Below are 15721 nucleotides of genomic sequence, written 5' to 3' on the forward strand. Positions count from 1 at the left end.
CAACAAGCCAACCCTCAGTAACATGTGAGAGCTCTGCCTGATTGACTTACATTTTGAGGTAAGTTCGAAAACTCAGCCTCTCGGAAAGAGCTGAGTATTCTGCTCATTGACATACGTCTCTGGGTGGATTCGAACCACCAGCCTCCCGGTTAACAGCCGAGCGCGCTGACCGATTGCGCCACAGAGACACTGGTAGATGGTTCCATCTGAAACAATAACCAAGCAACTAGCTCAATGGATCTTGAAGAGTGAATAAAATTACTGTCTTAAAAAATATTTTGCTGAAATATCGTATCCCGAAATAGACAGAAAAACGTGTGAGATGTTGAAAGTCAGTGGTACAAAATTAGCAATCACATGTCTTGTGATTTCAGAGGAAAGTTAGGGTTCAACCTTGTGTATAGGTCAGAAGGAACTACATCCATTGAGAGCTAGAGAAATGTCTCTAATAATACATATTGCTTATTTCAGAATCAACATGAAAGGACAACCAGGTACTGCTGGGAGTTGAACCCAGGATCTCCTGTTTACTAGACAGGCACTTTGACCAACTAATCCACAGCACCTACAAAGTCAGAAGTACTTATCAAACTTTCTAACGTTCATCAAACTTAGGGCTTGTTAATATAATACTTTGTTCAAATAATTTGAAGGTTTCAACCCTCATCTTAAAAAAACCTACCACTTTTAAAAACGATGGGTATCCAACTCCGTTTATTGCTAAAGGAACATTAAAATCAAAAAGATCAAATCACACAACAAAATTCTCTAAAGAAACACAAATCCAGGTGCGTTTTAAACTTCTACCTCACAGTCAACTATAGAGTTCTCTGGGAAATTGACTCTGCTATCTGGGTGGACGCAAACAACTATCCATTGTCAACAACTGATTGGTTTGGACAAGAAGCTGTCAATTTTGGGTGGTTGCAAACAACAAGCCAACGCTCAGTAACATGTGAGAGCTCTGCCTGATTGACTTACATTTTCAGGTAAGTTCGAAACCTCAGCCTCTCGGATAGAGCTGAGTATTCTGCTCAATTGACGTACGTCTCTGGGTGGATTCGAACCACCAGCCTCCCGGTTAACAGCTGAGCGCGCTGACCGATTGTGCCACAGAGACACTGGTAGATGGTTCCATCTGAAACAATAACCAAGCAACTAGCTCAATGGACCTTGAAGAGTGAATAAAATTACTGTCTTAAAAAATATTTTGGTGAAATATTGTATCCCGAAATAGACTGAAAAACGTGTGAGATGTTGAAAGTCAGTGGTACAAAATTAGCAATCACATGTCTTGTGATTTCAGGGGAAAGTTAGGGTTCAACCTTGTGTATAGGTCAGAAGGAACTACATCCATCGAGAGCTAGAGAAATGTCTCTATTAATACATATTGCTTATTTCAGAATCAACATGAAGGGACAATCAGGTACTGCTGGGAGTTGAACCCAGGATCTCCTGTTTACTAGACAGGCACTTTGACCAACAAAGCCACAGCACCTACAATTTCAGAAGTATTTATCAAACTTTCTAACGTTCATCAAACTTAGGGCTTGTTAATATAATACTTTGTTCAAATAATTTGAAGGTTTCAACCCTCATTTTAAAAAAAACCTACCACTTTTAAAAACGATGGGCATCCAACTCCGTTTATTGCTAAAGGAACATTAAAATCAAAAAGATCAAATCACACAACAAAATTCTCTAAACAAACACAAATCCAGGTGCATTTTAAACTTCTACCTCACAGTCAACTGTAGAGTTCTCTGAGACTTTGACTCTGCTATCTGGGTGGACCCAAACAACTATCCATTGTCAACAAATGATTGGTTTGGACAAGTAACTGTCAATTTTGGGTGGTTGCAAACAACAAGCCAACCCTCAGTAACATGTGAGAGCTCTGCCTGATTGAAATACATTTTGAGGTAAATTCGAAAACTCAGCCTCTCCGAAAGAGCTGAGTATTCTGCTCAATTGACATACGTCTCTGGGTGGATTCGAACCACCAGCCTCCCGGTTAACAGCCGAGCGCGCTGACCGATTGCGCCACAGAGACACTGGTAGATGGTTCCATCTGAAACAATAACCAAGCAACTAGCTCAATGGACCTTGAAGAGTGAATAAAATTCCTGTCTTAAAAAAATATTCTGCTTAAATATCGTATCCCGAAATAGACAGAAAAACGTGTAGATGTTGAAAGTCAGTGGTACAAAATTTGCAATAACATGTCTTGTGATTTCAGAGGAAAGTTAGGGTTCAACCTTGTATATAGGTCAGAAGGAACTACATCCATTGAGAGCTAGAGAAATGTCTCTATTAATACATATTGCTTATTTCAGAATCAACATGAAAGGACAATCAGGTACTGCTGGGAGTTGAACCCAGGATCTCCTGTTTACTAGACAGGCACTTTGACCAACAAAGCCACAGCACCTACAATTTCAGAAGTATTTATCAAACTTTCTAACGTTCATCAAACTTAGGGCTTGTTAATATAATACTTTGTTCAAATAATTTGAAGGTTTCAACCCTCATTTAAAAAAAAACCTACCACTTTTAAAAACGATGGGCATCCAACTCCGTTTATTGCTAAAGGAACATTAAAATCAAAAAGATCAAATCACACAACAAAATTCTCTAAACAAACACAAATCCAGGTGCGTTTTAAACTTCTACCTCACAGTCAACTGTAGAGTTCTCTGAGAATTTGACTCTGCTATCTGGGTGGACCCAAACAACTATCCATTGTCAACAACTGATTGGTTTGGACAAGAAACTGTCAATTTTGGGTGGTTGCAAACAACAAGCCAACGCTCAGTAACATGTGAGAGCTCTGCCTGATTGACTTAGATTTTCAGGTAAGTTCGAAACCTCAGCCTCTCGGATAGAGCTGAGTATTCTGCTCAATTGACGTACGTCTCTGGGTGGATTCGAACCACCAGCCTCCCGGATAACAGCCGAGCGCGCTGACCGATTGCGCCACAGAGACTCTGGTAGATGGTTCCATCTGAAACAATAACCAAGCAACTAGCTCAATGGACCTTGAAGAGTGAATAAAATTACTGTCTTAAAAAATATTTTTGTGAAATATTGTATCCCGAAATAGACAGAAAAACGTGTGAGATGTTGAAAGTCAGTGGTACAAAATTAGCAATCACATGTCTTGTGATTTCAGGGGAAAGTTAGGGTTCAACCTTGTGTATAGGTCAGAAGGAACTACATCCATTGAGAGCTAGAGAAATATCTCTATTAATACATATTGCTTATTTCAGAATCAACATGAAAGGACAATCAGGTACTGCTGGGAGTTGAACCCAGGATCTCCTGTTTACTAGACAGGCACTTTGACCAACTAAGCCACAGCACCTACAATTTCAGAAGTATTTATCAAACTTTCTAACGTTCATCAAACTAGGGCTTGTTAATATAATACTTTGTTCAAATAATTTGAAGGTTTCAACCCTCATTTAAAAAAAAACCTACCACTTTTAAAAACGATGGGCATCCAACTCCGTTTATTGCTAAAGGAACATTAAAATCAAAAATATCAAATCACACAACAAAATTCTCTAAACAAACACAAATCCAGGTGCGTTTTAAACTTCTACCTCACAGTCAACTGTAGAGTTCTCTGAGAATTTGACTCTGCTATCTGGGTGGACCCAAACAACTATCCATTGTCAACAACTGATTGGTTTGGACAAGTAACTGTCAATTTTGGGTGGTTGCAAACAACAAGCCCACCCTCAGTAACATGTGAGAGCTCTGCCTGATTGAATTACATTTTGAGGTGAGTTCGAAAACTCAGCCTCTCGGAAAGAGCTGAGTATTCTGCTCAATTGACAGACGTCTCTGGGTGGATTCGAACCACCAGCCTCCCGGTTAACAGCCGAGCGCGCTGACCGATTGCGCCACAGAGACACTGGTAGATGGTTCCATCTGAAACAATAACCAAGCAACTAGCTCAATGGACCTTGAAGAGTGAATAAATTTACTGTCTTAAAAAAATATTTTGCTGAAATATCGTATCCCGTAATAGACAGAAAAACGTGTGAGATGTTGAAAGTCAGTGGTACAAAATTAGCAATCACATGTCTTGTGATTTCAGAGGAAAGTTAGGGTTCAACCTTGTGTATAGGTCAGAAGGAACTACATCCATTGAGAGCTAGAGAAATGTCTCTAATAATACATATTGCTTATTTCAGAATCAACATGAAAGGTCAATCAGGTACTGCTGGGAGTTGAACCCAGGATCTCCTGTTTACTAGACAGGCACTTTGACCAACTAAGCCACAGCACCTACAAAATCAGAAGTACTTATCAAACTTTCTAACGTTCATCAAACTTAGGGCTTGTTAATATAATACTTTGTTCAAATAATTTGAAGTTTTCAACCCTCATCTTAAAAAAACCTACCACTTTTAAAAACGATGGGTATCCAACTCCGTTTATTGCTAAAGGAACATTAAAATCAAAAAGATCAAATCACACAACAAAATTCTCTAAAGAAACACAAATCCAGGTGCGTTTTAAACTTCTACCTCACAGTCAACTGTAGAGTTCTCTGGGAAATTGACTCTGCTATCTGGGTGGACCCAAACAACTATCCATTGTCAACAACTGATTGGTTTGGACAAGAAACTGTCAATTTTGGGTGGTTGCAAACAACAAACCAACGCTCAGTAACATGTGAGAGCTCTGCCTGATTGACTTACATTTTCAGGTAAGTTCGAAAACTCAGCCTCTCGGAAAGAGCTGAGTATAGTCTGCTCAATTGACAGACGTCTCTGGGTGGATTCGAACCACCAGCCTCCCGGTTAACAGCCGAGCGCGCTGACCGATTGCGCCACAGAGACACTGGTAGATGGTTCCATCTGAAACAATAACCAAGCAACTAGCTCAATGGACCTTGAAGAGTGAATAAATTTACTGTCTTAAAAAAATATTTTGCTGAAATATCGTATCCCGTAATAGACAGAAAAACGTGTGAGATGTTGAAAGTCAGTGGTACAAAATTAGCAATCACATGTCTTGTGATTTCAGAGGAAAGTTAGGGTTCAACCTTGTAGATAGGTCAGAAGGAACTACATCCATTGAGAGCTAGAGAAATGTCTCTATTACAACATATTACTTATTTCAGTATCAACATGAAAGGACAATCAGGTACAGCTGGGAGTTGAACCCAGGATCTCCTGTTTACTAGACAGGCACTTTGACCAACTAAGCCACAGCACCTACAATATCAGAAGTATTTATCAAACTTTCTAACGTTCATCAAACTTAGGGCTTGTTAATATAATACTTTGTTCAAATAATTTGAAGGTTTCAACCCTCATCTTAAAAAAACCTACCACTTTTAAAAACGATGGGTATCCAACTCCGTTTATTGCTTAAGGAACATTAAAATCAAAAAGATCAAATCACACAACAAAATTCTCTAAAGAAACACAAATCCAGGTGCGTTTTAAACTTCTACCACATAGTCAACTGTAGAGTTCTCTGGGAAATTGACTCTGCTATCTGGGTGGACCCAAACAACTATCCATTGTCAACAACTGATTGGTTTGGACAAGTAACTGTCAATTTTGGGTGGTTGCAAACAACAAGCCCACTCTCAGTAAGATTTGAGAGCTCTGCCTGATTGACTTTCATTTTTAGGTTGGTTTGAACCCTCAGCCATTCAGAAAGAGCAGAGTATTCTGCTCAATTGACATGAGCGCGCTGACCGATTGCGCCACAGAGACACTGGTAGATGGTTCCATCTGAAACAATAACCAAGCAACTAGCTCAATGGATCTTGAAGAGTGAATAAAATTACTGTCTTAAAAAATATTTTGCTGAAATATCGTATCCCGAAATAGACAGAAAAACGTGTGAGATGTTGAAAGTCAGTGGTACAAAATTAGCAATCACATGTCTTGTGATTTCAGAGGAAAGTTAGGGTTCAACCTTGTGTATAGGTCAGAAGGAACTACATTCATTGAGAGCTAGAGAAATGTCTCTAATAATACATATTGCTTATTTCAGAATCAACATGAAAGGTCAATCAGGTACTGCTGGGAGTTGAACCCAGGATCTCCTGTTTACTAGACAGGCACTTTGACCAACTAAGCCACAGCACCTACAAAATCAGAAGTACTTATCAAACTTTCTAACGTTCATCAAACTTAGGGCTTGTTAATATAATACTTTGTTCAAATAATTTGAAGTTTTCAACCCTCATCTTAAAAAAACCTACCACTTTTAAAAACGATGGGTATCCAACTCCGTTTATTGCTAAAGGAACATTAAAATCAAAAAGATCAAATCACACAACAAAATTCTCTAAAGAAACACAAATCCAGGTGCGTTTTAAACTTCTACCTCACAGTCAACTGTAGAGTTCTCTGGGAAATTGACTCTGCTATCTGGGTGGACCCAAACAACTATCCATTGTCAACAACTGATTGGTTTGGACAAGAAACTGTCAATTTTGGGTGGTTGCAAACAACAAGCCAACGCTCAGTAACATGTGAGAGCTCTGCCTGATTGACTTACATTTTCAGGTAAGTTCGAAAACTCAGCCTCTCGGAAAGAGCTGAGTATTCTGCTCAATTGACAGACGTCTCTGGGTGGATCGAACCACCAGCCTCCCGGTTAACAGCCGAGCGCGCTGACCGATTGCGCCACAGAGACACTGGTAGATGGTTCCATCTGAAACAATAACCAAGCAACTAGCTCAATGGACCTTGAAGAGTGAATAAATTTACTGTCTTAAAAAAATATTTTGCTGAAATATCGTATCCCGTAATAGACAGAAAAACGTGTGAGATGTTGAAAGTCAGTGGTACAAAATTAGCAATCACATGTCTTGTGATTTCAGAGGAAAGTTAGGGTTCAACCTTGTGTATAGGTCAGAAGGAACGACATCCATTGAGAGCTAGAGAAATGTCTCTAATAACACATATTGCTTATTTCAGAATCAACATGAAAGGACAATCAGGTACTGCTGGGAGTTGAACCCAGGATCTCCTGTTTACTAGACAGGCACTTTGACCAACTAAGCCACAGCACCTACAAAATCAGAAGTACTTATCAAACTTTCTAACGTTCATCAAACTTAGGGCTTGTTAATATAATACTTTGTTCAAATAATTTGAAGGTTTCAACCCTCATCTTAAAAAAACCTACCACTTTTAAAAACGATGGGTATCCAACTCCGTTTATTGCTAAAGGAACATTAAAATCAAAAAGATCAAATCACACAACAAAATTCTCTAAAGAAACACAAATCCAGGTGCGTTTTAAACTTCTACCTCACAGTCAACTGTAGAGTTCTCTGGGAAATTGACTCTGCTATCTGGGTGGACCCAAACAACTATCCATTGTCAACAACTGATTGGTTTGGACAAGAAACTGTCAATTTTGGGTGGTTGCAAACAACAAGGCAACGCTCAGTAACATGTGAGAGCTCTGCCTGATTGACTTACATTTTCAGGTAAGTTCGAAAACTCAGCCTCTCGGAAAGAGCTGAGTATTCTGCTCAGTTGACGTACGTCTCTGGGTGGATTCGAACCACCAGCCTCCCGGTTAACAGCCGAGCGCGCTGACCGGTTGCGCCACAGAGACACTGGTAGATGGTTCCATCTGAAACAATAACCAAGCAACTAGCTCAATGGACCTTGAAGAGTGAATAAAATTACTGTCTTAAAAAATATTTTGGTGAAATATTGTATCCCGAAATAGACAGAAAAACGTGTGAGATGTTGAAAGTCAGTGGTACAAAATTAGCAATCACATGTCTTGTGATTTCAGAGGAAAGTTAGGGTTCAACCTTGTGTATAGGTCAGAAGGAACTACATCCATTGAGAGCTAGAGAAATGTCTCTAATAATACATATTGCTTATTTCAGAATCAACATGAAAGGACAACCAGGTACTGCTGGGAGTTGAACCCAGGATCTCCTGTTTACTAGACAGGCACTTTGACCAACTAAGCCACAGCACCTACAATATTAGAAGTATTTATCAAACTTTCTAACGTTCATCAAACTTAGGGCTTGTTAATATAATACTTTGTTCAAATAATTTGAAGGTTTCAACCCTCATCTTAAAAAAACCTACCACTTTTAAAAACGATGGGTATCCAACTCCGCTTATTGCTAAAGGAACATTAAAATCAAAAAGATCAAATCACACAACAAAATTCTCTAAAGAAACACAAATCCAGGTGCGTTTTAAACTTCTACCACATAGTCAACTGTAGAGTTCTCTGGGAAATTGACTCTGCTATCTGGGTGGACCCAAACAACTATCCATTGTCAACAACTGATTGGTTTGGACAAGTAACTGTCAATTTTGGGTGGTTGCAAACAACAAGCCAACCCTCAGTAACATGTGAGAGCTCTGCCTGATTGAATTACATTTTGAGGTAAGTTCGAAAACTCAGCCTCTCGAAAAGAGCTGAGTATTCTGCTCAATTGACATACGTCTCTGGGTGGATTCGAACCACCAGCCTCCCGGTTAACAGCCGAGCGCGCTGACCGATTGCGCCACAGAGACACTGGTGGTTGGTTCCATCTGAAACAATAACCAAGCAACTAGCTCAATGGACCTTGAAGAGTGAATAAATTTACTGTCTTAAAAAAATATTTTGCTGAAATATCGTATCCCGAAATAGACAGAAAAATGTGTGAGATGTTGAAAGTCAGTGGTACAAAATTAGAAATCACATGTCTTGTGATTTCAGAGGAAAGTTAGGATTCAACCTTGTGTATAGGTCAGAAGGAACTACATCCATTGAGAGCTAGAGAAATGTCTATTAATACATATTGCTTATTTCAGAATCAACATGAAAGGACAATCAGGTACTGCTGGGAGTTGAACCCAGGATCTCCTGTTTACTAGACAGGCACTTTGACCAACTAAGCCACAGCACCTACAAATTTCAGAAGTATTTATCAAACTTTCTAACGTTCATCAAACTTAGGGCTTGTTAATATAATACTTTGTTCAAATAATTTGAAGGTTTCAACCCTCATTTTAAAAAAAACCTACCAATTTTAAAAACGATGGGCATCCAACTCCGTTTATTGCTAAAGGAACATTAAAATCAAAAAGATCAAATCACACAACAAAATTCTCTAAAGAAACACAAATCCAGGTGCGTTTTAAACTTCTACCACATAGTCAACTGTAGAGTTCTCTGGGAAATTGACTCTGCTATCTGGGTGGACCCAAACCACTATCCATTGTCAACAACTGATTGGTTTGGACAAGTAACTGTCAATTTTGGGTGGTTGCAAACAACAAGCCAACCCTCAGTAACATGTGAGAGCTCTGCCTGATTGAACTACATTTTGAGGTAAGTTCGAAAACTCAGCCTCTCAGAAAGAGCTGAGTATTCTGCTCAATTGACATACGTCTCTGGGTGGATTCGAACCACCAGCCTCCCGGTTAACAGCCGAGCGCGCTGACCGATTGCGCCACAGAGACACTGGTAGATGGTTCCATCTGAAACAATAACCAAGCAACTAGCTCAATGGATCTTGAAGAGTGAATAAAATTACTGTCTTAAAAAAATATTCTGCTGAAATATCGTATCCCGAAATAGACAGAAAAATGTGTGAGATGTTGAAAGTCAGTGGTACAAAATTAGCAATCACATGTCTTGTGATTTCAGAGGAAAGTTAGGGTTCAACCTTGTGTATAAGTCAGAAGGAACTACATCCATTGAGAGCTAGAGAAATGTCTCTAATAATACATATTGCTTATTTCAGAATCAACATGAAAGGACAATCAGGTACTGCTGGGAGTTGAACCCAGGATCTCCTGTTTACAAGACAGGCACTTTGACCAACTAAGCCACAGCACCTACAATTTCAGAAGTACTTATCAAACTTTCTAACGTTCATCAAACTTAGGGCTTGTTAATATAATACTTTGTTCAAATAATTTGAAGGTTTCAACCCTCATCTTAAAAAACCTACCACTTTTAAAAACGATGGGTATCCAACTCCGTTTATTGCTAAAGGAACATTAAAATCAAAAAGATCAAATCACACAACAAAATTCTCTAAAGAAACACAAATCCAGGTGCGTTTTAAACTTCTACCTCACAGTCAACTGTAGAGTTCTCTGAGAATTTGACTCTGCTATCTGGGTGGACCCAAACAACTATCCATTGTCAACAACTGATTGGTTTGGACAAGTAACTGTCAATTTTGGGTGGTTGCAAACAACAAGCCCACCCTCAGTAACATGTGAGAGCTCTGCCTGATTGAATTACATTTTGAGGTAAGTTCGAAAACTCAGCCTCTCGGATAGAGCTGAGTATTCTGCTCAATTGACGTACCTCTCTGGGTGGATTCGAACCACCAGCCTCCCGGTTAACAGCCGAGCGCGCTGACCGATTGCGCCACAGAAACACTGGTAGATGGTTCCATCTGAAACAATAACCAAGCAACTAGCTCAATGGATCTTGAAGAGTGAATAAAATTACTGTCTTAAAAAATATTTTGCTGAAATATTGTATCCCGAAATAGACAGAAAAACGTGTGAGATGTTGAAAGTCAGTGGTACAAAATTAGCAATCACATGTCTTGTGATTTCAGAGGAAAGTTAGGGTTCAACCTTGTGTATAGGTCAGAAGGAACGACATCCATTGAGAGCTAGAGAAATGTCTCTAATAATACATATTGCTTATTTCAGAATCAACATGAAAGGACAACCAGGTACTGCTGGGAGTTGAACCCAGGATCTCCTGTTTACTAGACAGGCACTTTGACCAACTAAGCCACAGCACCTACAATATTAGAAGTATTTATCAAACTTTCTAACGTTCATCAAACTTAGGGCTTGTTAATATAATACTTTGTTCAAATAATTTGAAGGTTTCAACCCTCATCTTAAAAAAACCTACCACTTTTAAAAACGATGGGTATCCAACTCCGCTTATTGCTAAAGGAACATTAAAATCAAAAAGATCAAATCACACAACAAAATTCTCTAAAGAAACACAAATCCAGGTGCGTTTTAAACTTCTACCACATAGTCAACTGTAGAGTTCTCTGGGAAATTGACTCTGCTATCTGGGTGGACCCAAACAACTATCCATTGTCAACAACTGATTGGTTTGGACAAGTAACTGTCAATTTTGGGTGGTTGCAAACAACAAGCCCACTCTCAGTAAGATTTGAGAGCTCTGCCTGATTGACTTTCATTTTTAGGTCGGTTTGAACCCTCAGCCATTCAGAAAGAGCAGAGTATTCTGCTCAATTGACATGAGCGCGCTGACCGATTGCGCCACAGAGACACTGGTAGATGGTTCCATCTGAAACAATAACCAAGCAACTAGCTCAATGGATCTTGAAGAGTGAATAAAATTACTGTCTTAAAAAATATTTTGCTGAAATATCGTATCCCGAAATAGACAGAAAAACGTGTGAGATGTTGAAAGTCAGTGGTACAAAATTAGCAATCACATGTCTTGTGATTTCAGAGGAAAGTTAGGGTTCAACCTTGTGTATAGGTCAGAAGGAACTACATTCATTGAGAGCTAGAGAAATGTCTCTAATAATACATATTGCTTATTTCAGAATCAACATGAAAGGTCAATCAGGTACTGCTGGGAGTTGAACCCAGGATCTCCTGTTTACTAGACAGGCACTTTGACCAACTAAGCCACAGCACCTACAAAATCAGAAGTACTTATCAAACTTTCTAACGTTCATCAAACTTAGGGCTTGTTAATATAATACTTTGTTCAAATAATTTGAAGTTTTCAACCCTCATCTTAAAAAAACCTACCACTTTTAAAAACGATGGGTATCCAACTCCGTTTATTGCTAAAGGAACATTAAAATCAAAAAGATCAAATCACACAACAAAATTCTCTAAAGAAACACAAATCCAGGTGCGTTTTAAACTTCTACCTCACAGTCAACTGTAGAGTTCTCTGGGAAATTGACTCTGCTATCTGGGTGGACCCAAACAACTATCCATTGTCAACAACTGATTGGTTTGGACAAGAAACTGTCAATTTTGGGTGGTTGCAAACAACAAGCCAACGCTCAGTAACATGTGAGAGCTCTGCCTGATTGACTTACATTTTCAGGTAAGTTCGAAAACTCAGCCTCTCGGAAAGAGCTGAGTATTCTGCTCAATTGACAGACGTCTCTGGGTGGATCGAACCACCAGCCTCCCGGTTAACAGCCGAGCGCGCTGACCGATTGCGCCACAGAGACACTGGTAGATGGTTCCATCTGAAACAATAACCAAGCAACTAGCTCAATGGACCTTGAAGAGTGAATAAATTTACTGTCTTAAAAAAATATTTTGCTGAAATATCGTATCCCGTAATAGACAGAAAAACGTGTGAGATGTTGAAAGTCAGTGGTACAAAATTAGCAATCACATGTCTTGTGATTTCAGAGGAAAGTTAGGGTTCAACCTTGTGTATAGGTCAGAAGGAACGACATCCATTGAGAGCTAGAGAAATGTCTCTAATAACACATATTGCTTATTTCAGAATCAACATGAAAGGACAATCAGGTACTGCTGGGAGTTGAACCCAGGATCTCCTGTTTACTAGACAGGCACTTTGACCAACTAAGCCACAGCACCTACAAAATCAGAAGTACTTATCAAACTTTCTAACGTTCATCAAACTTAGGGCTTGTTAATATAATACTTTGTTCAAATAATTTGAAGGTTTCAACCCTCATCTTAAAAAAACCTACCACTTTTAAAAACGATGGGTATCCAACTCCGTTTATTGCTAAAGGAACATTAAAATCAAAAAGATCAAATCACACAACAAAATTCTCTAAAGAAACACAAATCCAGGTGCGTTTTAAACTTCTACCTCACAGTCAACTGTAGAGTTCTCTGGGAAATTGACTCTGCTATCTGGGTGGACCCAAACAACTATCCATTGTCAACAACTGATTGGTTTGGACAAGAAACTGTCAATTTTGGGTGGTTGCAAACAACAAGGCAACGCTCAGTAACATGTGAGAGCTCTGCCTGATTGAATTACATTTTGAGGTAAGTTCGAAAACTCAGCCTCTCGGATAGAGCTGAGTATTCTGCTCAATTGACGTACCTCTCTGGGTGGATTCGAACCACCAGCCTCCCGGTTAACAGCCGAGCGCGCTGACCGATTGCGCCACAGAAACACTGGTAGATGGTTCCATCTGAAACAATAACCAAGCAACTAGCTCAATGGATCTTGAAGAGTGAATAAAATTACTGTCTTAAAAAATATTTTGCTGAAATATTGTATCCCGAAATAGACAGAAAAACGTGTGAGATGTTGAAAGTCAGTGGTACAAAATTAGCAATCACATGTCTTGTGATTTCAGAGGAAAGTTAGGGTTCAACCTTGTGTATAGGTCAGAAGGAACGACATCCATTGAGAGCTAGAGAAATGTCTCTAATAATACATATTGCTTATTTCAGAATCAACATGAAAGGACAACCAGGTACTGCTGGGAGTTGAACCCAGGATCTCCTGTTTACTAGACAGGCACTTTGACCAACTAAGCCACAGCACCTACAATATTAGAAGTATTTATCAAACTTTCTAACGTTCATCAAACTTAGGGCTTGTTAATATAATACTTTGTTCAAATAATTTGAAGGTTTCAACCCTCATCTTAAAAAAACCTACCACTTTTAAAAACGATGGGTATCCAACTCCGCTTATTGCTAAAGGAACATTAAAATCAAAAAGATCAAATCACACAACAAAATTCTCTAAAGAAACACAAATCCAGGTGCGTTTTAAACTTCTACCACATAGTCAACTGTAGAGTTCTCTGGGAAATTGACTCTGCTATCTGGGTGGACCCAAACAACTATCCATTGTCAACAACTGATTGGTTTGGACAAGTAACTGTCAATTTTGGGTGGTTGCAAACAACAAGCCCACTCTCAGTAAGATTTGAGAGCTCTGCCTGATTGACTTTCATTTTTAGGTCGGTTTGAACCCTCAGCCATTCAGAAAGAGCAGAGTATTCTGCTCAATTGACATGAGCGCGCTGACCGATTGCGCCACAGAGACACTGGTAGATGGTTCCATCTGAAACAATAACCAAGCAACTAGCTCAATGGATCTTGAAGAGTGAATAAAATTACTGTCTTAAAAAATATTTTGCTGAAATATCGTATCCCGAAATAGACAGAAAAACGTGTGAGATGTTGAAAGTCAGTGGTACAAAATTAGCAATCACATGTCTTGTGATTTCAGAGGAAAGTTAGGGTTCAACCTTGTGTATAGGTCAGAAGGAACTACATTCATTGAGAGCTAGAGAAATGTCTCTAATAATACATATTGCTTATTTCAGAATCAACATGAAAGGTCAATCAGGTACTGCTGGGAGTTGAACCCAGGATCTCCTGTTTACTAGACAGGCACTTTGACCAACTAAGCCACAGCACCTACAAAATCAGAAGTACTTATCAAACTTTCTAACGTTCATCAAACTTAGGGCTTGTTAATATAATACTTTGTTCAAATAATTTGAAGTTTTCAACCCTCATCTTAAAAAAACCTACCACTTTTAAAAACGATGGGTATCCAACTCCGTTTATTGCTAAAGGAACATTAAAATCAAAAAGATCAAATCACACAACAAAATTCTCTAAAGAAACACAAATCCAGGTGCGTTTTAAACTTCTACCTCACAGTCAACTGTAGAGTTCTCTGGGAAATTGACTCTGCTATCTGGGTGGACCCAAACAACTATCCATTGTCAACAACTGATTGGTTTGGACAAGAAACTGTCAATTTTGGGTGGTTGCAAACAACAAGCCAACGCTCAGTAACATGTGAGAGCTCTGCCTGATTGACTTACATTTTCAGGTAAGTTCGAAAACTCAGCCTCTCGGAAAGAGCTGAGTATTCTGCTCAATTGACAGACGTCTCTGGGTGGATCGAACCACCAGCCTCCCGGTTAACAGCCGAGCGCGCTGACCGATTGCGCCACAGAGACACTGGTAGATGGTTCCATCTGAAACAATAACCAAGCAACTAGCTCAATGGACCTTGAAGAGTGAATAAATTTACTGTCTTAAAAAAATATTTTGCTGAAATATCGTATCCCGTAATAGACAGAAAAACGTGTGAGATGTTGAAAGTCAGTGGTACAAAATTAGCAATCACATGTCTTGTGATTTCAGAGGAAAGTTAGGGTTCAACCTTGTGTATAGGTCAGAAGGAACGACATCCATTGAGAGCTAGAGAAATGTCTCTAATAACACATATTGCTTATTTCAGAATCAACATGAAAGGACAATCAGGTACTGCTGGGAGTTGAACCCAGGATCTCCTGTTTACTAGACAGGCACTTTGACCAACTAAGCCACAGCACCTACAAAATCAGAAGTACTTATCAAACTTTCTAACGTTCATCAAACTTAGGGCTTGTTAATATAATACTTTGTTCAAATAATTTGAAGGTTTCAACCCTCATCTTAAAAAAACCTACCACTTTTAAAAACGATGGGTATCCAACTCCGTTTATTGCTAAAGGAACATTAAAATCAAAAAGATCAAATCACACAACAAAATTCTCTAAAGAAACACAAATCCAGGTGCGTTTTAAACTTCTACCTCACAGTCAACTGTAGAGTTCTCTGGGAAATTGACTCTGCTATCTGGGTGGACCCAAACAACTATCCATTGTCAACAACTGATTGGTTTGGACAAGAAACTGTCAATTTTGGGTGGTTGCAAACAACAA

At 39.1% G+C, this 15721-nt stretch overlaps 31 non-coding genes across 31 annotated transcripts; all 31 read right to left on the reverse strand.

Annotated features, from left to right (window-relative positions):
• Window positions 1–114: 114 nt before the first annotated feature.
• On the reverse strand, window positions 115–188 carry trnan-guu (transfer RNA asparagine (anticodon GUU)). The gene has a single exon. It is a non-coding gene; the product is annotated as a tRNA-Asn (tRNA).
• A 304-nt stretch (window positions 189–492) lies between these two features.
• On the reverse strand, window positions 493–566 carry trnat-agu (transfer RNA threonine (anticodon AGU)). Its single transcript has one exon. It is a non-coding gene; the product is annotated as a tRNA-Thr (tRNA).
• Window positions 567–1046: 480 nt separating this feature from the next.
• On the reverse strand, window positions 1047–1120 carry trnan-guu (transfer RNA asparagine (anticodon GUU)). Its single transcript has one exon. It is a non-coding gene; the product is annotated as a tRNA-Asn (tRNA).
• A 304-nt stretch (window positions 1121–1424) lies between these two features.
• Window positions 1425–1498, reverse strand: trnat-agu (transfer RNA threonine (anticodon AGU)). Its single transcript has one exon. It is a non-coding gene; the product is annotated as a tRNA-Thr (tRNA).
• Window positions 1499–1979: 481 nt separating this feature from the next.
• Window positions 1980–2053, reverse strand: trnan-guu (transfer RNA asparagine (anticodon GUU)). The gene has a single exon. It is a non-coding gene; the product is annotated as a tRNA-Asn (tRNA).
• A 304-nt stretch (window positions 2054–2357) lies between these two features.
• Window positions 2358–2431, reverse strand: trnat-agu (transfer RNA threonine (anticodon AGU)). The gene has a single exon. It is a non-coding gene; the product is annotated as a tRNA-Thr (tRNA).
• Window positions 2432–2912: 481 nt separating this feature from the next.
• trnan-guu (transfer RNA asparagine (anticodon GUU)) lies at window positions 2913–2986 on the reverse strand. Its single transcript has one exon. It is a non-coding gene; the product is annotated as a tRNA-Asn (tRNA).
• A 304-nt stretch (window positions 2987–3290) lies between these two features.
• Window positions 3291–3364, reverse strand: trnat-agu (transfer RNA threonine (anticodon AGU)). The gene has a single exon. It is a non-coding gene; the product is annotated as a tRNA-Thr (tRNA).
• Window positions 3365–3844: 480 nt separating this feature from the next.
• Window positions 3845–3918, reverse strand: trnan-guu (transfer RNA asparagine (anticodon GUU)). Its single transcript has one exon. It is a non-coding gene; the product is annotated as a tRNA-Asn (tRNA).
• A 305-nt stretch (window positions 3919–4223) lies between these two features.
• Window positions 4224–4297, reverse strand: trnat-agu (transfer RNA threonine (anticodon AGU)). Its single transcript has one exon. It is a non-coding gene; the product is annotated as a tRNA-Thr (tRNA).
• A 482-nt stretch (window positions 4298–4779) lies between these two features.
• Window positions 4780–4853, reverse strand: trnan-guu (transfer RNA asparagine (anticodon GUU)). The gene has a single exon. It is a non-coding gene; the product is annotated as a tRNA-Asn (tRNA).
• Window positions 4854–5158: 305 nt separating this feature from the next.
• trnat-agu (transfer RNA threonine (anticodon AGU)) lies at window positions 5159–5232 on the reverse strand. The gene has a single exon. It is a non-coding gene; the product is annotated as a tRNA-Thr (tRNA).
• Window positions 5233–6045: 813 nt separating this feature from the next.
• On the reverse strand, window positions 6046–6119 carry trnat-agu (transfer RNA threonine (anticodon AGU)). Its single transcript has one exon. It is a non-coding gene; the product is annotated as a tRNA-Thr (tRNA).
• Window positions 6120–6599: 480 nt separating this feature from the next.
• trnan-guu (transfer RNA asparagine (anticodon GUU)) lies at window positions 6600–6672 on the reverse strand. The gene has a single exon. It is a non-coding gene; the product is annotated as a tRNA-Asn (tRNA).
• Window positions 6673–6977: 305 nt separating this feature from the next.
• On the reverse strand, window positions 6978–7051 carry trnat-agu (transfer RNA threonine (anticodon AGU)). Its single transcript has one exon. It is a non-coding gene; the product is annotated as a tRNA-Thr (tRNA).
• A 480-nt stretch (window positions 7052–7531) lies between these two features.
• On the reverse strand, window positions 7532–7605 carry trnan-guu (transfer RNA asparagine (anticodon GUU)). Its single transcript has one exon. It is a non-coding gene; the product is annotated as a tRNA-Asn (tRNA).
• A 304-nt stretch (window positions 7606–7909) lies between these two features.
• On the reverse strand, window positions 7910–7983 carry trnat-agu (transfer RNA threonine (anticodon AGU)). Its single transcript has one exon. It is a non-coding gene; the product is annotated as a tRNA-Thr (tRNA).
• Window positions 7984–8463: 480 nt separating this feature from the next.
• trnan-guu (transfer RNA asparagine (anticodon GUU)) lies at window positions 8464–8537 on the reverse strand. The gene has a single exon. It is a non-coding gene; the product is annotated as a tRNA-Asn (tRNA).
• Window positions 8538–8840: 303 nt separating this feature from the next.
• Window positions 8841–8914, reverse strand: trnat-agu (transfer RNA threonine (anticodon AGU)). The gene has a single exon. It is a non-coding gene; the product is annotated as a tRNA-Thr (tRNA).
• Window positions 8915–9396: 482 nt separating this feature from the next.
• trnan-guu (transfer RNA asparagine (anticodon GUU)) lies at window positions 9397–9470 on the reverse strand. Its single transcript has one exon. It is a non-coding gene; the product is annotated as a tRNA-Asn (tRNA).
• Window positions 9471–9775: 305 nt separating this feature from the next.
• On the reverse strand, window positions 9776–9849 carry trnat-ugu (transfer RNA threonine (anticodon UGU)). The gene has a single exon. It is a non-coding gene; the product is annotated as a tRNA-Thr (tRNA).
• Window positions 9850–10324: 475 nt separating this feature from the next.
• On the reverse strand, window positions 10325–10402 carry trnan-guu (transfer RNA asparagine (anticodon GUU)). Its single transcript has one exon. It is a non-coding gene; the product is annotated as a tRNA-Asn (tRNA).
• A 304-nt stretch (window positions 10403–10706) lies between these two features.
• trnat-agu (transfer RNA threonine (anticodon AGU)) lies at window positions 10707–10780 on the reverse strand. The gene has a single exon. It is a non-coding gene; the product is annotated as a tRNA-Thr (tRNA).
• An 813-nt stretch (window positions 10781–11593) lies between these two features.
• Window positions 11594–11667, reverse strand: trnat-agu (transfer RNA threonine (anticodon AGU)). Its single transcript has one exon. It is a non-coding gene; the product is annotated as a tRNA-Thr (tRNA).
• Window positions 11668–12147: 480 nt separating this feature from the next.
• trnan-guu (transfer RNA asparagine (anticodon GUU)) lies at window positions 12148–12220 on the reverse strand. Its single transcript has one exon. It is a non-coding gene; the product is annotated as a tRNA-Asn (tRNA).
• Window positions 12221–12525: 305 nt separating this feature from the next.
• Window positions 12526–12599, reverse strand: trnat-agu (transfer RNA threonine (anticodon AGU)). Its single transcript has one exon. It is a non-coding gene; the product is annotated as a tRNA-Thr (tRNA).
• Window positions 12600–13075: 476 nt separating this feature from the next.
• trnan-guu (transfer RNA asparagine (anticodon GUU)) lies at window positions 13076–13153 on the reverse strand. Its single transcript has one exon. It is a non-coding gene; the product is annotated as a tRNA-Asn (tRNA).
• Window positions 13154–13457: 304 nt separating this feature from the next.
• trnat-agu (transfer RNA threonine (anticodon AGU)) lies at window positions 13458–13531 on the reverse strand. Its single transcript has one exon. It is a non-coding gene; the product is annotated as a tRNA-Thr (tRNA).
• An 813-nt stretch (window positions 13532–14344) lies between these two features.
• On the reverse strand, window positions 14345–14418 carry trnat-agu (transfer RNA threonine (anticodon AGU)). The gene has a single exon. It is a non-coding gene; the product is annotated as a tRNA-Thr (tRNA).
• A 480-nt stretch (window positions 14419–14898) lies between these two features.
• trnan-guu (transfer RNA asparagine (anticodon GUU)) lies at window positions 14899–14971 on the reverse strand. Its single transcript has one exon. It is a non-coding gene; the product is annotated as a tRNA-Asn (tRNA).
• A 305-nt stretch (window positions 14972–15276) lies between these two features.
• trnat-agu (transfer RNA threonine (anticodon AGU)) lies at window positions 15277–15350 on the reverse strand. The gene has a single exon. It is a non-coding gene; the product is annotated as a tRNA-Thr (tRNA).
• Window positions 15351–15721: the final 371 nt, after the last annotated feature.

Source organism: Stigmatopora argus, chromosome 3, assembly GCF_051989625.1.
Source record: "Stigmatopora argus isolate UIUO_Sarg chromosome 3, RoL_Sarg_1.0, whole genome shotgun sequence".
NCBI classification, from domain to species: Eukaryota; Metazoa; Chordata; class Actinopteri; order Syngnathiformes; family Syngnathidae; genus Stigmatopora; species Stigmatopora argus.